The sequence below is a fragment of the Frieseomelitta varia genome, unplaced genomic scaffold (assembly GCF_011392965.1).
Source record: "Frieseomelitta varia isolate USP_RPSP 00005682 unplaced genomic scaffold, Fvar_1.2 scaffold_353, whole genome shotgun sequence".
NCBI classification, from domain to species: Eukaryota; Metazoa; Arthropoda; class Insecta; order Hymenoptera; family Apidae; genus Frieseomelitta; species Frieseomelitta varia.
Window position 1 is genome coordinate 105,446 of NW_025110094.1, and position 18,526 is coordinate 123,971.

At 42.2% G+C, this 18,526-nt stretch overlaps 1 long non-coding RNA gene across 1 annotated transcript in view; it reads right to left on the bottom strand.

Annotated features, from left to right (window-relative positions):
• Positions 1-1,523: 1,523 nt before the first annotated feature.
• The window catches only part of LOC122530787, a 20,099-nt gene continuing 3,096 nt past the window's right edge, over positions 1,524-18,526 (bottom strand). Inside the window, exon 2 of the long non-coding RNA XR_006307098.1 lies at positions 1,524-1,550. This is a non-coding gene — a long non-coding RNA (uncharacterized LOC122530787). The remainder of the gene's footprint in view (positions 1,551-18,526) is intronic.

Sequence of the window (18,526 nt, forward strand, 5' to 3'; positions counted from 1 at the left end):
AAAAAACGAGCGTCGAGATGAAAAAAAAAAAAGAAAGAAAAAAAAAAGGAAAAAAAAATCAGGGTTAGGCAGTGGTGGGTGTATAACGCGTCCCTAACAATTCCATTTCCGGATGCGATAAACCGTACGATGGCGGCCGCGTAGTAAACCGATCGAACCGGACGTTACAGCGCGACGATCTCGCCCCAAAATTCGAATCGTTTCACGCGACCGTGGCTGACGCATTCGCGCGAACGCACGCGTGTTGCCTCGCCTCGAAAACCATTCCCCAATTGCTATCGTGTTCGTCCTGTCGATTATCTGTTGCGCTGCATCCCTTTCTTTTTTTTTTTTTTTTTTTTGTCGGCAATTTGATCTCGATAAGCGATGTTGATAAAAACACGTAGTAATTAGAAACCGCGGGGTTTTTATGTTTTTGTGTATTTCGGCGTTTTCACGAACGCAAGAGTGAAGAAATGGAAATCCAGTTTCGTCTGGTAGATCTTGAATTGATATATAATTTATATATAATGTATTGGAATTGTTTTCTTTTTCTTTCTCTAAATATTCCATTTACGATTGGAGGAATCGAAAGAAGAAAGAATCCTCTTTCTTTGAAAACGAAGGAACGAAACAGAAAGAAATTTGACAAATTTTGTAACTACCAATTCTCCAACTTCTTTCACCTGACGTCGACATTCATGTCGAAAGTTCATTACAATTTGTAATATAAAAATATTTACTAATGCATTAAATGTTGATGGAATTAATCGATAATTAATGATATAATAACAAAAAAAAATTGAACTAAACTGAAAATTACAAAACGATGTTCTGTACGAGAATCTTTCATAGGAAAAGTTACAACCATACCTACTTCGTTTCAAAAAACCGACAGATTATTTCACTTATCGCGCCAACTTCTATCTTTCTTCCACCGATACATATCCTCAACTTTTGCACATAGCGTCACGCTGGAAGAGAATAATATTTACTTTCTAAATTATTCACACGTTAATGACTACCGGCCTCGCAATAGTTGTCCATTCACTAGTAGTTTCTACTTAAATATTCATCGTACAAATGCATATATGTATTATGTCGAAGGAACACGCGTCGCAATACGCGTCCCTGTCTCCGGAGAGACAGAGATACAGAGGAACATACACAGAGAGAGAGAGAGAGAGAGAGAGAGAGAGAGAGAGAGAGAGAGAAAGAGGTAGACGATGTGTCGCAACGCAGGGGAGCAACGGGTTGAATTGGCAGAGTATGGGTGGGATGACGATGCAATTGCACCAGCCACACTGTCACGTAGCCACGTTTACGTGGATACCGGTAGACACGTATAATGGCAGTGCGCGCATCGTCGATAGTTATTGCTTTGTTATTGGGCCGCCTGACGCGCAGCCGGCCGGCACCGAATGTTGGATTTCCCTTTATTGGAAATTTCCCGCGCCCCACTTCTGCGATTCCCCGATTTCCCGTCCGCAGATATAACGGGCGAGCCGTCACGCGTGCGATTTCACCATTCCGCCCTCGTCCTTTCTCTCTCTCTCTCTCTCTCTTTCTCTCTTTTCTTCCTCTTCCGTGTCCAATCGCGTCGAGTCAAGTGCCTCAGTCCTTTCGATCTCGTTCGATAAGTGCCGCAGAGGCGTGTAGGCTGAGGACAGTTTCCGCCGTGTGGAGGTGCGAAACCGAATGAAGTTAAATTGGATGTTTTGGAAAGTTGGTTCAGTCACGCGTGATAGGTGGACTTTTACAGTAATTCAGTAGTAGACTCTGGTGTTTTCAGTTAATTCCTCGGCGAAGCATCTCGACTTTGCAATTCGGTAGAAATTTTTGGGGAAATCTATCTTGAGATATGTGGATAGACGTGATAAAAATATCTTTGTGAATGATTCTCCCTAATATCGCAAATCATTGCTCAGTTGTATAAAATTGCAATTTCACAAATTGGTAATTGTAATTAACCAGTAATGTTCCAGTAATTTCAAACAGTGAAACAAATCCTCACGGATCAGAAAAATCATATCGTACACCAATAAATCAAACGTGCGACAATCGTTGACTCGTTCTACTTAATATTCCCTCGATAGTCCTCTGGGCAATTAATAAAGTCCGTCATCGTTTGAAACGATGAATAATTTAAATAAACTTGGACTCAAACTATGGTCTCAAATAAACTTTCCAATTTTCTAATCTATGTAGCCTCAAACGATCGAGCGTTGATTTCCTCCATTTTGCGAAAATCTTTCGACAGATCCAATCACCGATGCAACCGAGGAAGAGGGTGGGGTTGCACGTGGCTTAATTGATTTGATTTCGAGGGGTTTTCATCCCACTTTCGCTACGTACGACCCTGCATCTCCGTGTTAACGTGCCCTTTCCCCCTCTCTTCGCGATGTTTCCCCCATGGTTTTCGAAAAGGTCGATCGGGGTTCGAACGTCGACGTACTACGAGCGGGGTCGTACGGCTTGAATGATACGGCCTCCATCTTGTTATTTTTCTAGAAGTTGCGTTGGACGTCACTGTAGGAGACGCTGTCATTCGATAATGATAATCGCGTTGCGATTCAGAGGCATTTAAATATTTTAAACAGGTATAAATACGTTCCATTATGTGGTCTCTACTGTATAATCTCCTGTCGACGATAATTAGAAAAAGCAACACCGAGGCGATTGTTATTCGTTAGCAGAATTTTTTTTATGGAGATTTCGATTTTTACAAACACGACTGAGTAAAGATTTGTTTCATCTTCTAATAAATAACGCTGTAACGACGAGCGTATTTTAGATGTATTTCACATATTTCTGCATTCTACGCATTTACGTAAATGTTTTGTGCATTGAAATTCTTCACACCAGAGAAATCCACGATTTTTTCATTGAAAATATTTTCGATATTCTTTCGATATTCTTTACCTGTACGAAACAATTTTACTGACCTTTCGTGATACATAAGCTACTATACTTTGTAAAAATTTCAATAATTCCAAAATTATGAATAAAAATAATCCTTGATCGTGAAATATTGCACGTCGTTCTAAAAAAAAAAAAAAGAAGAAGAAAAAAAAAGAAAAAGCGAACGAAACAATTAGGAAGAGCTGTCGTTAAGACACGCAGTCTTCTTTTCTATTTCGATCGTAGCTCGTTGGCGGTAATCCTTCGGAAGGGTGAGTCACGATGGCCGGAAGTGGCTGAGGATGATTCACGAAACCGACGTCGGCTTGCAAAACCAGCGCGAAAGCGATTTTCCTTCCGACGGGCTTGCCAGAATGATATCTGGCGAGAATATTCCGTGACATCATCGCGTTCGCGCCTTTCGATTCGCGACGACGCGTTTCGCCGAATGGAAACCGCGACAAGGCGTTCGCAACGGCCGCGAAATTTTGCCAGTAAGAGCTTGGTTGCGCAACCTTGGCCGCGCGAAACTTGCGCAACGAGACTCGCGAAATGAGACATCGAACGTCCGACTGCGGTTCACGGCTGCATTCTTCGCGATTCGTTGCAACAGAGGAGCTTCCGTAACAGATACCGACTTTCTGATGCAAGCGGTTTCTATTTATAAATCGTTTTCGAGTTTCGTTTCAAACGTTGCTCGTCGCGAAAATTCGCGGCTAGATGAGAAGTTGTTTCTTCTATACGAAATTACGAATTTCCTTGTGAACTGATATTTTGTTGTTAACATACGTATGAAATTATTGCGAAATTTAGAAAAGGGGAACGTCTTTTCTTTTATGCGATTAATAATAATTATTTATACAAGTAGGTATACTTTCAGGCAGTCAACAGTTTATGGATTGGTTTCATTACGAACAACGATTTTGAGATATCGATACGAGGGCTTGAGAGTACACGCATTAAACGTTACTTTTATTATTATTCTGCATTATTGAACTACTTGCATCTCATTTTTATACATCGCGATACGATTATCATCCCACCAGATGATTGACATGCTCTCGTAAAATCTTGAGAAACGGAACAGTAATAGTTCCAATGTGTACCACTGCCAAATACAACGTCAACCATCCTAAAATTCTTTTCCAACATCTCACGATCTTCTCCAAATCCTGAAAACTCTTTATACAGAACCAACAAAAAAAAAAAAAAAAAAGAAAAAAGAAAAAAGAAAATAACCTTGCCTAAGAGCATCGTACCAATCCATCCGCCAAAAGGAAGACACGAAGAACACAGGTTCCCCGGTTGCAGCAAGAGTTCACGGAGTAATTTTCAATATCCACCTTATTAGCCCGGAATAATATCTCGTCCCAGGAGCTTCGTCTCTCCCCAGGATTACACGGTGCTCGCTCGTTTCCATCGGCGAGCGTGGCTGCTCTCTAATACCGGCTGCCACTCGAAACGAAATCTTATCCATATTTTGTGACTGGAAACACGGGAGGGGGGAGGGAGGAAAGGGGCGAAGCGGAAACGCGAGGAATCCGCGCATCGGAGGGAAGGCCAGACTTCTTCGTCCCCTTCGACACCGAGATTTTCCACCGAGTTTTACGACCACGTAGGCGTTTTTACGCGCGCTTCCTCGATCTCGTTCCCCGAATCGAGTATTAAAGCTCTGTTTTACGCGGGTCGACGTAACTCCCGTTTCTCCTCTCATTCTATACTCGACGATCCTCGGGGAGGAAGAACCAGAGTCCATCGAACCATCCTCGGCCGCGGGCCCGAGTTTCTCTCTCGACGAGTTTGATTGCTGCGAAGCGTCGGCGGATGTCAGCGTTTGCTTCGTACGAGATGAACGAGCCCCGCTTGAAAAGCGATTCGAACAAGGGGCGTTTCGTACGATTCACTCTCTTCCCCGCTCTTTCTATCTCGCTCCTCGGTTTTGCGCGTTCCTCTTCTTTTCGGACCTTCGAAAGAGAGAGAGAGGGAGACTCGAGGGGGTCGTTCCGTTCGTTTTGATAGGGCACTCGCTACTCGAGTGGCCTCCGTAATAAATTGGGAATCATTTTTTCTTTTTTTCAAAGGTGATTGGTAGTCGTCGCGAGAGGAACGAATTTCGGAAAAAATTCCAGTTTTTCGTAGACTGTCCCTTGATTTTCACCGTTGGTTACAAATAGAGTGATAGAAAATTGAAGGACGTTTGCGCTCAGAGAAGAATCATCGTGATTATGTTAGAGAAAGAAATATCAGGCTCGCTTGTTCCTGTGATATTCGTCCCGTATGTGTCTTGCGTTTCTAATATTTTATGTAACGATACATTTCATGATAATATTTCGCGACATTTTAAATCTTCGTAACGAAACGCTATGCGTAGTAGAATAATTTACAGAACAAGATTGAAATATTATTTTAATCCACATTACCGATAGTCACACGGATCATCATGAACCTCAATCAGCATCTCCAAACTTAACGTTTGCGAGAGCTGCCGGGAAGAACATGGATTCGAATCTAAACAATCGAGGATGAAACTTCAGAATGATACTTGGCGTCTTAGGGAGATGGTCGGAAGATTTTCGAGCTACTCGATTTCTCGGACTGGTTCGTCTCATTTGGCGATTGCCCCCGTCTCCCTCTCATATATATATATATATATTTCCTCATCGGCGAGGAGGAAGGATTCAGAGCCGCGAGGAGAGGCTCGTAACACGGAGCAATTTTCGTGGGGCCCGAGCACCTTGCTATTCACCTTGAAACCGGTCCAGGGGCTCGATATGTTGCTCTCCGTACAGAGGCCCGGGTCCACGGGCCCGATCGAATCGAATCTTCGTGTCCGATCTCTCGTTCACCCGCAAACGAGTTCCACCTCGTGCGCGGATGCGAGAATGATTCGCGAGTACCCGTGTTTACTTGCCGAGTCATCTTCTAAATTGCAGCGTGTTACGAGGCCGTGTGTCGATCGTGGATCGATATTGCGATAAAAAGAAAGAGGGGCGGCGGCGGGGGGGAGGGGGAAGAGAGAAAAAAGGAAGAGAAAGAGGACCAAAAGGAGCAGGGCGAAGAAAGGGAGGGGGGGGGGGAGAGCGGAGGGAAACATTATTGGCCGGCAGCAGCGGCGTTCATCGTTGCACCGGTTCAAGTAGCCGCGAGCGGATACCGATATATCGGGGTACTCTTCGCTTCATGCTCGTTTCCCCGTTATTGCGCGCTGCCAGCGAGGGAACCGGTGCCAGCAATAATGCCGATGTATAGTAAATTGCATTCTAATTAACCATAAATCTTATCGATGTCCAGGCATCTTTTTTACGCGCCCGGCACAGGAAATTAAGAAATTCTCGCGCTCGCTTCTACAGTCCCGCATTTATTTCGATAACATGCCCGTTCCCGGTTTGAATCACGCTGGATCACGGGAGTGGATGACTTTTGGAATTTCGTTTGGCGAGTTCGATGGCCTTCTCGCGCGGCCATCGTTGCTTCTTCGGGGGAGGGGGCAAGCTCCATTGACGCGTTGCTCCCGTTGAGTGACGCGAGGATTTTCAGAGACAAAGTCTTGAATCGTATGTGTAGTTAATGGTCCAAGTTGTAGATTCTAATGTCAGAATCTAGCGAAGATAAATAAGCGAATCTCGGTAAAAGAAAAAGTGAAGAATCTAGTAGAGACAATATAAAAATCTAGTGAATTAGTATAGCAACGTCATCATTGGACGTTATCATTGATGTTTAAGGAAGACGCGTCGAATTACATCTAACTGACATTCATGAAACAAACGAAATACATTTTTATAAAATAAAATTATTCCGACGAGTTCAAACGAAGCATATTGGATGTTTTCTATGATTTCTATATTTCTGCATAGCTTCCAGGTTCCAATCTAGATCTCAATCCATCACGTAAACCGTACATTACGAGCTAGTGGTGCCAGGCCCAGCGTGTCTTCTTCTCGCGGTCGAAACGTTCGTTTCGGCTCGGTCCAGCGTCGAAGAGGGAGACGAGACGTGTTTCGGAGAGGGTCTCTTCTCGTTGGCGAGAGAGGGAGAGATCGGTCGGTCGCGATATATAATGCCGCTGGCATGACAAGGCGAGAGCAATTAGATGTCGCCGGATGCAGCTGCAGGCGATTGCGTCATCAGAGTTACTTTGCAACCTTGATCTCTCCGGAGGGGTCTCCGTTTCCCTGTCCCCCACTTCGAAGCTGTTGGCCTCCCTCTGCCTGGCCCCAGCGGCCACCGTCTCCTCCTCCTCCTCCTCCACCTCTTCCTCCTCCTCTTCCTCTCCTTCTTCTTATTTCTCATTTTTCTTCTTCGACGTTCTCCTTCCCCTCTTCTTCCTCAACTTCGTCTTCTTCTTCTTCTTCTTCTTCCTCTTTCAATTCTCATCTCCCTGTTACTGCTCCCCGCGATGACGTTTCTCGCGTTTCCTCGATTTCTCGTCTCGCCAGTAATCGATGGAAGGAGGCAAAGACTGGTGATGACTGGTTGATAGAATTTAATGGTTATCGGCGGTGTTTGTTACTTCCAATAGAAAGACAGTGGACTCGGTTCAGGTGGGAGAGGTAATTGACGGTTCGTACGATGGTTCGAGACATCTAGAACGTAGAATCTTCGCGTCACTTCGAGTAGACACCCAGATAGAGAAAGAAAAAAAGAGGAAAAAAAAAACGTCGCTGTAATTTTGCTTACGGCCGGGCGCGCAATTGCACGTTCCAGGCGCATATAATGTTGCCGCGGCAGAGATACTACATATGTATGTTCGGTTACATTCGACTGCGCGACTGTCACGCTCGTCTCCTTGAAATTCCTGCATTTAGCGTAATTTCAGTGATCTGTCGTACACTTTGATGAATTTGATCGACGTGAGGTCGTATAATTTTTATTGAACCTCTGGATATTTGTCGTTCGATATTTCTCGTATCTCTCTGAATTAATTCTGCGAAAGCAGACGGGAACTCTCTTCGTCAAGATTCGTATTAATGGATAATACATACGTCGGTCGAACCATTGAAAAATGCAAAGGAGAGCCTCAAAGAGTGTAATTTTCTCTTTTACGGAGAACCTCGTTAATTTCAATCTACTTGGAACGTAACACCCGTTACATCAAATACTGAAAACTCGTTGACGATGAAATTATATGCAGAGTAACTCCCCCTTTTCGTTCGTAATCTTCAAAAAAAAAAAAAAAAAAAAAAAGGAGAGAAAAAAGAAGAAAAAGAAAAATTCGCTCGTTCGTTTGTTAAATTGAACTACAAAGTTCACGCGAAGCCATTACGGAAATACCACTTTCTTCTTCCTGCACACTTCCGAACAGTCATCAAAGATTTACTCGCTATTAATTGAAACATACACAGAGAGAGAGAAAGAGAGAGACACTTGTCTCTTTGAAATCTGAAACCATCTCGAATAATTCTCTCCAGCCAGTGAGAATAATTAAAGGCCTTTGATCCGAGCATTGAAAACATTGTTCAAGAAAATTAAACGCTTCCATCATTAAGCACCAAGTACGTCCGTTTCCTAGTTTCGTGTGCATTTGTATCAGAAACACGGCGCGTAAGATGGAATTAACTCGCAAATCTGAGGGTCTTGGCGACCCGGAAGTGGCTATCCACCTCGTAGAATTTAGACGACTTAACGCCGAGGGTCGTTAAACAGCACCTCGAGAAGAAGTTTCACATGAAGACAGATGCGGAGAGACTTTCCGTCAGATATCGCGAGCTTTCGCCGTGTTTCCGTCCCTTTCTTCTTCTTCTCCCTGTCTCGTCCAATTTTCCATCGCTCGCTACGAAACGTGGCAAAAACGCGCGACCAAACGAACGCGAACGGCTGGGTTTTTGCCACGCCGCTGATTCTCGTGTGTCGTGATCGCCGCGTCGTGAAATCGTGCGACTCGTTAAACCGTGCCTTCGCTCAGGTTAATTATCCTCGCAGGCCTCGCGTTCACTCCTGCCCTCCGGATTTTCTTGCACGAAAAGAAGAAAAGAAGAGCGGAACGCCCGTGGCGGGTCAGATTATCCGCGTTCTCCACTATCTCGCTATCAGACACGAAGCTCGCTGTGCTCTAAATGATTTCTAAAGCCAAATCTGAAGCTCGATTACGATTTACTGTTCTCTTTTTATTTTCGTAGAGTTTCGTTCAAACACTCTTGTATTAATTATACCGCTGGACTATGGACGACGGTAGCAATTTACCACAAAATTGGATTATTATTCAAATTTTAGATATTTAATTTCACTTTGACGTCGACTTGCTACTTAATCGCTCTTGTTTCACGATGAAACCGGTTGTCCACTGATACCAGTTATCGCTGTTATGTCCAAGGCTATAGCGCTCCAAATTTCAGGCGATTGAATTCTTTTATAGATCATCATCGACTTTTTCTTGACACGTTGAACGTGTATCAGTTCGTAAAACGTATAGGGTAACCGGTTGTTGAAGGACTGGTCCGTTTATCCAGTCTAGAGCTGCAAGATAACACAACTTAACACGATAATAGAATCGTACGATCACGTTCGAAAGCGACTGTTCAAGTCGTAAAATTTAGTACTTCTAGAAGTTCTTTTACATACGTTGTCGCGTAGGCAGTCACCCAAACAACCAGGCCACCGAGACATTGCCAACGTCAATCGTTCGCAATTTCCAATAAATGAGTGTGAAATTCACAATCCTCGTGTGACAATCTACGACGTTATTCGAGCACGTACCTACAGACAAAGTAATGAATTCTCTTTGGGTTCTTATTAATTTTATTTAATTTCAGTCGGTCCATCTTCAACACTGATTACACGTTTAGAACAATCATTCATTCTGTATGCTAATTTTGTACAAAATTTTCGGTAAATATTCTGTAAATTCTACGCAGGAGGATAACTTTACCAGTGCATTTGGTAGCTTGTTCTAAATAAAAAAAAAAAAGGTCACGTTCACTCTAAGCTTTGAGTCGCTTACTTTTATTTAAAAAAAAAATTTTTCATTTTTCATATATTTCATATCCTTTTTTATTTCTTAAAGGATATTTTATATTTTTTTTTACAGATTGAAGAAGGTGTTCGCAATGTGTATTTTTAGAGTCGAGAAAAATTTCTATTTGCCGTTTCTTCCAAATGAAATTTCAAAACACGCATAAAATATCATAAAAATCTCCCGTAACAATCACTGAAACGCTCATTACCACGGCTGCTCTCTTTCAAAGTCTCCTCGATAGAATCAGACGTTTCTTTCGTTTCTCGGCTGCGTCATTAAAGTTTACGAGGCTATTATCATTTTTAAGGATCCCTGATTTTTTTACGACCGACAGGCAGAACGAAGAACCGCTAGACAAACTCACAATCAGCTCAGCTCAGCTCAGCTCAGCTCAGCTCATTCGATGATCTCTGGTGAGTCAAGTTTTCGTCAAGCGAGTCGCTCCTGACGGCGTGGAATACAGCTCTCCTCCCGAAGGGAAAGACGAAAGATCAGGGCGCGGGGACGTGTGGATGCGGGCGTGCAACAGTTTTCTTAGAAAGGAAAAAAAAGTTCCCACGGGTGGAGGAGAACTGCGGAAGAAGGGACGCGGACCACGTTGTGTACGGGAGCACGTGTGTTAACGTTTGACGCGACAGTTTAAAGCTAGCTTCACACATGGCCGTCCTGTGTTTCGTGGTTTCCACCGTTTCAGATGCGCGCGCGTTACGCGTGTTCCCTCGGTATGCAAGTGCGACTGTTAGACATCTGTTTGACGTGTTTGTTAGGCGAGCCGCGGCTCCTTTTCGTGGAGAGGGTTCAGAGATAAAACACAGAGACCCTCTGATGCGAGTGATCTCTCGAGTGCCCCACGAAATTAGGAACGCTCGTGGAAAAAATAATTTCTTTTCTTTTCTTTTTCTTTTTTTCTTTGATAGAAAAGGGATTTCTGAAAGCTGGTTCTCATTAAGTATTGTCAAAAAGCGATGTTTATTCGAAAGAACAACGAAAATGTAATCAATACTAAAAATCTTGATCATTCGTGTATTTATCGTGTTCCAAGTTTAGAAAAAAAGTCTGGGATACTTGGCAGTGTCTGAATTATTTCATACAATTAATATTCGTCGAGCTTGAAATATTTTTTAACAGTGATAGAAATTCTTTTCGAAGAGGTGCAAGTATTGTCCACGGTGACAATAATTTTATTCATCCAATATCTTCTTTAGCCAAGCAAGTAAATCTGAATATATTTTATAAAAAATTTCTATTAAAACTCATAGTAAGATGAGAGGAAACATAATATCTGGGATTAATCTAAAGTTCGACGACGTAAGTCAGGAAACTTTTAGACTGTTCGATAATACTTCCATTTGTAAGGAAATAGGAAACGTTCTTGTCGCTTGTTGTTTAAAGACGGTCTCATTCATCTGCATTTTATTCGGCTTGATTCGTTCAGCAGGAGATCACTGCCACCAGCTGTTTTGAATAATTAACTCGGCAGCGTTGATCCACCGATTGCTTTCTTCAGTCGCATAATTTTTTACCTACCCGAGCGAGTTCCCCGGTTCCGATCTATTTTTAAATTCGAGACTTCGAATGAAAAGGAATCTTGTTTCTTTTTTCGATACTTTATCGACAGCGTGTGGCTTCATCGTAAACAACTTGATCGCAAATTGATCGAGATACCGATACAAAACTTATCGCTTCTTTTTTTCTTTTTTTTTTATTATTTATTTTTCAACAATCTCAAAGAAATAATGTTTTCAACGACATTTAAAGGGGCGTTGCAACTTTGCACCGAAGTTCAAAGATTTCTCAAGTTCCAGTCCGTGAAAATTCTCCACTTGCATTCGGTTACGCGCATGCATCGATCTCCGATTTTACCCAGAAATAATCGAGGCGACTATTTAAAGATTCCTCGTCTCTGATCTCATTGGACGTTCAATATGTACGTACGTATGTATGTAACGCGCGCAAGGAGGAAGGAAACGAGGAAAATTGACGTTGATTTTTCTGAAAGCGCGGCCGCGATTGATTATCATCCCGCGGCGATCTTTAAAAAGACCGCCGGCCACGGTCGCGTCGCGTCTCACATGACGAACGACGAAACGGTTTTATGTAAATTTTAATCGCGCAACAGTGTGATATCATTCGACTGACTCACTCGCGGTCACGTTGATCGGGGCTAATGCATTTAAGTGCGAGCAACCGGCGGCCCAGTGCTATTAATCGTTCGGTAATCGAATCGCTCAATTGACTCGATTTTCCTTCTGAACGCTGCGCCGTCTATTGTGCGTAGCCTTCTCGGTTCATCGAAGGTGCGCCACGCGATTTATCTCGTCACAATGACACACCGTTCCGTCGATATTTACGGATCCGTGCGTTTCTTCTTTCTTCTTCCCCTTTCCACCCCACCTGCCCCTCTTTTTCATTATCGTTTCGTGTATTTTCTCGTCGATGATGTTGTTTTTCTTTTCTGTTTACGGTTTGAATGATCAAATGGTGAAATTAATTAAAAATCGATCGTTTGACATTGTTTTGTGACGTTTGTAATGTCGTGGCCTCTTTAAAATAAGGAAAATTATCTTTGGAGGAATGTGAAGACAGTGCGTGAGTAGTTTTTGTTTTCTAATTTACTCTACTTGATAGTTGTCAATGGGGGGGGGGGGGAGAGGCAATTATCAGCCAGAGACACGGTTCTGTGCTTCTCGGAAACGGAATTCCAATTCGAAATAGTTTTCTCTTGGAGTCAAATCTTTCATCAGAATTTAATCTCACGATCAATGTACATGATTTATCGTAGTTTTCTTTTTTTGTTATAATTTTTTAGTATCCTCCTCAGAAACTAGGTATTAATATATTAAATAAACTAAATTATATCATATAAAATTATATATTAAACTAGGATATTAATATATTAAATATCTTCGTCGACCCTAGGTATTAATATATTAAATAAACTAAAATATATCGTATAAAATTATATAAAAATAATAAAATTATATATTAAACAAAGATACTAATATATTAAATATCTTTCGCCACGCTTCTTACAATCACTCAAACGAGCTTTCTAAGAAGCTTCTCAAGAAAAGACTTTGTACATTGTACATCGTTCAACGCTCCAGTCCAGAGACATCCACGTGAAAATCAAGAAACCGAAAATAGAAGAGAAAAAAAAAAGAAAAAAGAAAGAAAGGAAGTCGGGGAAGAATCGACGTTTTCCCCTGCTATAAAGAGGAAAGCAGCAACGATGTCGATCACGCTCTCGATCCCGATCGCTCTCTCCTTCCTCTGCCGTCTCCCTTTCCTCGACATCTTCTTCGTCTTCTTCCTCGCGGACATCGTGTCATTCTTCACCGCCAGGGGCGTCAGTGTCGCCGGTGGAGTCGCAAGAAGGAGGGGAAATCAGAGGGCCGTGTGTGTCTTCGCCGTGTGTGTTTCTAGCCGGTGCCCCTCGAGACTCTTCAGTGCTTCGCGGGCCTTCGTGGCGAGTAGGTTTCGCAATATTGTTCCGACTCTTCCGCTCCGAAACGATACTTCTCTTCTCGTCCCTCGCCCGTGAAATCGGTATTCCTCGAGGCCGAGCTCCGTTCGAACGGAAGTCCAAAGAGCTCGCGTGGAGAATCGAGAGGTGAAAACGCGTCTCAGTTCGCACGACGATTTTTTTTTTTTTTTTTTTTCGTTTTGATTCTGTGTAGAATCGTTTCGTTGGTCCTTGAACGAGCAATCGGCCGGTACGTGTTCGCGAGAGCCGTCGTTGGATCGTAGTAGAGAATCAAAAGCTGCACTGTTCTTCTTCGAGCCATGGCCGTGTATACACGTCGCCCGTGTTCAGAAGGAGCAGTCGTCAGTTTAAATAAAAATTAGAGTGCGTCTAAGTGAGAATCGATATATTTCTCTAGGATTAGAATTTAATTAAGGATTAAAATAATAATTCGAACAAAACTATAAATTTATTTCCCGAGTCGATCGTTAAAAATGATCTTGAAAATTAAAAAGAAAAAAAATGTAGCTCAAATAAATATGTTTAAATGAAAAGAAAAAAAAAAAAAAAAAAGAAAGAAAGAAAGAAACCAAAGTGACACTTAGTGAAGTAATTTCGTATGAAGGATGACCGCGTTGATCTTCAGACATCAGAGAATACGTGATTCGAGGATCGTCAACGATTCGACGATTTCGAGGGTGCGAAAGTAGTGTTAGAGTGCCAATTAGGGTAGGACGGTTACAAAGTTAGTGTTAGGTCTTCCCAGTTTTGGGGGTGAAAGGTCGCGGTTAGATCGGCGTCCGATGAAAGAACACGCGAGGAAAGACTCGTCTCGACGAATCGAGAAAGTGAAATTTCTAAATTCGATTCCGAACGAGCTGTAAAATTTACTTTCAGCCCGATTCGAGGTTTTCTGGCATCCGGAACCGAAAGAATTGAAAAAGGAAGGGAGATCTTTCCTCGCGTCGCCTCCGCGGTTGGGGCCGACTCGAGAGTCGCAGCAGCCGACCGCGTTTTCCCGCTCAACACGACGACGCGTTTCGCCGAGAGCTCGCGTCGCGCCGCGCCGCGCCGCGCCGATTTTTTCTCTCGGGGCATCCGCAGAAACATTTTCTATAGCGTCTCGAGCTGCCTTGAACCGAAAGTGCATTAAAAACAATCGTCCGCACGACAGCCGGTCGAAATTCATTGCGGCTGGGATCACGTTTCCAAACGAACGAACAAACAGGAGAACAACGGCCCTTAATTCTAAACATGACTATTAGTTACCATAGGTATTTTGTATTTTATAGCGATTGTTGTGATATCGACGAGGATCGAAACGATAGCAGTTATTATACGTTACGGGTTACGGTATTCGGGAATAACCTAGAAATAACAAATTACCTAACCTAATCTAAAAAAAAAAAAAAAAACCCACTTCGCTTGATCGTAGCTGGTAGATGGAGTTGTTTAACCTCTTAGCTACCGCGGCGCCACTTTTGAAAGAGTGTGTATCTACATTTTGTGTCGCTAGAACGACTCGCCAGACTGCAGTAGAATATGTGCAGCTGCATAATTGTAAAATTGAATTAAATTGTAAGGAAATGACACTAGTCTTTTTTTTTTTTTTTTTTTTTTTTTGAAAAATCAGTAATTTTGTCGTTCAACTTGATTGATATTACTTGCAAAACTTGGACATTCGTGATTTTCTTGTTAGACAGAAAAAAGAATCAAATATTTGGAAGAAATAAAAAGAAGTTGGAAATTTAATTTATTCTTTCTGTATGATATTTCTTGAAGCAAGGTACGACGTCTAATGGCACTTCGCGTATCTAGACTCTTTTTCGTATATTATTTTTTGAACACGGAAATCATCTTCGTGTGGGTTTAATTTTTGACGATGTACGTGTCGAATTTCTATCTTCAGCCTGATATAGTTCAATGGTTTTTTTCAATACACGTTTATATGCAAGACGAAAATTTATATTAATTTTCCATTATTCCTTTTACATAACAAAAATGAATTCCGCCAATAACGTCCTAAAGATTATTTGTGTTCATAAATACATAGAAATTGTATCTAAATTAACTTTCACACGGTACAATAAGTTGCAAGGAATCGCGCAAGATGGCGCACACAAACGAGTGTAAATATTTTCCAGATCACATCTAGAAAATACTTAGAAAAGAACTAGTCAAGTCTAGTCAAACTTCAAAATACTCTAAAATATCCTAAAATTCTCGTTTACAAATACGTTTTATTTTACTTTAATTTCAAGTAACAAATTGCAATTACTATACCGGTCGTTACACAAAGAATTGCCATTTCTTCGTGAGTATGCTCGTCACTCGCAGCTAAGAGGTTAGCTGTCTCAGTTTGTAATTTTGTCATTCACCCTAGCTGCTTAGTAATTTATTGAAAGAGCGGTCCCCACTTAAGCGTCCGTCGCTGTCCCCCACCAGTTCTTGGAACTGGCACTGTCTCGACATGACACTTGCACGACACAAAAGCGAGTGACACCCGATACGGAAATTGTCGCCACAATTCGTAAAGTACACCTTCCCACTTAAGCGTCCGCTCTTGGCCCCGACTATCGGACCACTTAAGCGGGACTGTTGTATTAAACTTTCTCACGCGAGACTCTCATTCTCTTTTTCTCTCTCTCTCGAACGATCGAACCTTGACTCTTCCCATTTGATCGTGTTGTCCCTTCCAAAGTTATTATGCACGCAGACTACGCAAGAAAAGTGGGAATGAAAAGTCGTACGGAAGTGATCCTCAGCCGCAACCGCGAGTTCCCTCCGGCGCGACAGTGCGCACGAGGACTTTTTCTACGTAAGATAGAATATTTCTCTAGTAGACTCCGGTGGGGAAGGGGGGGAAGGGAGATTGCTTAATTACGCGACTAGTAGTCGCGCGTCTCGATCCGGAAAAGGAAAACATCCGGCTTCGAGCGAGCGAGGGGGGGGGAGGGGGAGGTGAAGAAAACATTCGACTGGATATATATCCCGGGCCACCCGCTCTGTGACTGTTCACCTCCGACGGTGGAACGAAAAGGGAGGGGGGGAAGACACCGTGCGTGGAGAAAACAGATTCGAGAAAGTCGAGACGTCGTTGATTCTGCGTGCAATTAAGCGGAGTGTGAAAAAAAGAGTGTCGAAGGGGTGGGGGTTGAGTCGTTCAGCGTAGTACTTAAGCTTACCGAGAGGGGGACTGAAGACGCGTAACGTTGCATTACGCGTGCACATGTACATTATTATAGACGCGTTAGTTAATGGTTGATTAAAATTGGTGAGCACCGATCAACGAGAAGGGGGGAGTGGAGGGAAGGGGACGAGAGGAAGGGAAGATTCTTCTTTCCTTTTTCTCTTTTCCGTTATCGTTGGTGGATGGTCAGAGAGGGGGAGAGGGGATTCAATAGAACGTAGAAACGCACGAGCATGCGAGGTGCGAGTTCAGCTACGAAAATAACGGTAACAATAATATTATTAATGATAAATAATAATAATAATAATAATATATATATATATATAAATATAAAGTTTAACGGTACTTAACGACACACTGGTAATTGTAAAACAACGAAAGAGGAAAAAAAAGAAAAGAAAGAAACGACGACGAATAACGAATAGTGCGATTATTACTACCTATTATTATTACGGCAATACGACGATATATATACAGCGATGAAATACAATTATATATTTATCGAATATTTATTAAGCAAACGAGAATAGCACACACACTGTGTAGTGTCGGTTGTACAAAGTAGGCGGCGAGGCGAAAACACGCGAACGAATTTGTTTCGTTCTTTTTTTTTATTTTTTTTTTATTTTTTTTTTTCTTTTTTTTTTTCTTTTGGAGGGGGCAGAAACGGAGAAAAGCGCGGAAACGCTCCTCGTCGCGGGGGGTTGTCGAGAGACTTGGTGCCTGTCGAGAGCATTCGCGGAATCGCTTTCCAGTTTGATGTCTTCTCCTTCGTTGGTATTTCTCAAAAATTCGAAAGTTTCAGGCTTCGAAAACTCGAAAATTCGAGAATTCAGTAATTCAAAAATTCGAGAATTCGAAAACTCGAAAATTCGAAAATTCCAGACTTCGAAAACTCGAACATTCGAGAATTCAGTAATACAAAAATTCGAGAATTCGAACACTCGAAAATTCGAAAATTCCAGACTTCGAAAACACGAAAATTCGAGAATTCAGTAATTAAAAAAATCGAGAATTGGAAAACTCGAAAATTCAAAAATTGGGGAACTCGAAAATTCGGGGATTTGAAGGTTCGAAAATTCGAAAACTCGGGTGTCGAAAAATTTGAATATTCGAAAATTCAAAAACTCGGGAATTTGAAAATTCGGGGATCGAAAGATTTAAGTATCCAGAAATTCAAAAATTCGAGAATTCGAAAACTCGAAAATTCGAAAATTCCAGACTTCGAAAACTCGAACATTCGTGAATTCAGTAATACAAAAATTCGAGAATTCGAACACTCGAAAATTCGAAAATTCCAGACTTCGAAAACACGAAAATTAGAGAATTCAGTAATTAAAAAAATCGAGAATTGGAAAACTCGAAAATTCAAAAACTGGGGAACTCGAAAATTCGGGGATTTGAAAGTTCGAAAATTCGGGTGTCGAAAAATTTGAGTATTCGAAAATTCAAAACTCGGGAATTTGAAAATTCGGGGATCGAAAGATTTAAGTATCCGGAAATTCAAAAATTCGGGAATTTGAAAATTCGAGAATTTCAAAACTCGAGAAATCGAAAGCTCGGTAGCCGAAAATTCGAAAATTCGAGTATTCGAAAATTCAAACACTCGGGAATTCGAGAATTCGAAAACCCGGGAATTCGAGAATTTGAAAATTCGAAAACTCGAAAGTTCCATCATTCGAAAATCCGTTCTTCCCTCGGAGTCTCCCCGCTGTTTTTTCTCCTCCATTCGCCAAACGCGCGCGAAAAGCGTTCAACGTGCAGAAAAATTGATCTGTCACGAGGGGAAGCAAACATTTCGCGCGATCCTCGACTTCGCTCCAAATCCCCCGAAGGCCCCTCGAAAGAGCGAGCGAGCGAGCGAACGAACGAACGAAGAAGATACGCGAAAGACGCTTCGGTCACGTGTCGGCGTGAAGAAGAAAGGGACGAAGGAGGAAAAACCGCGAGGACGCGAACGTTCGGCCGTAGGTTCGCGTATATTTTCGTCTCACGATCTCCTTTTTTCTTTTTCTTTTTTTTTTTTTTTTTTCGTACG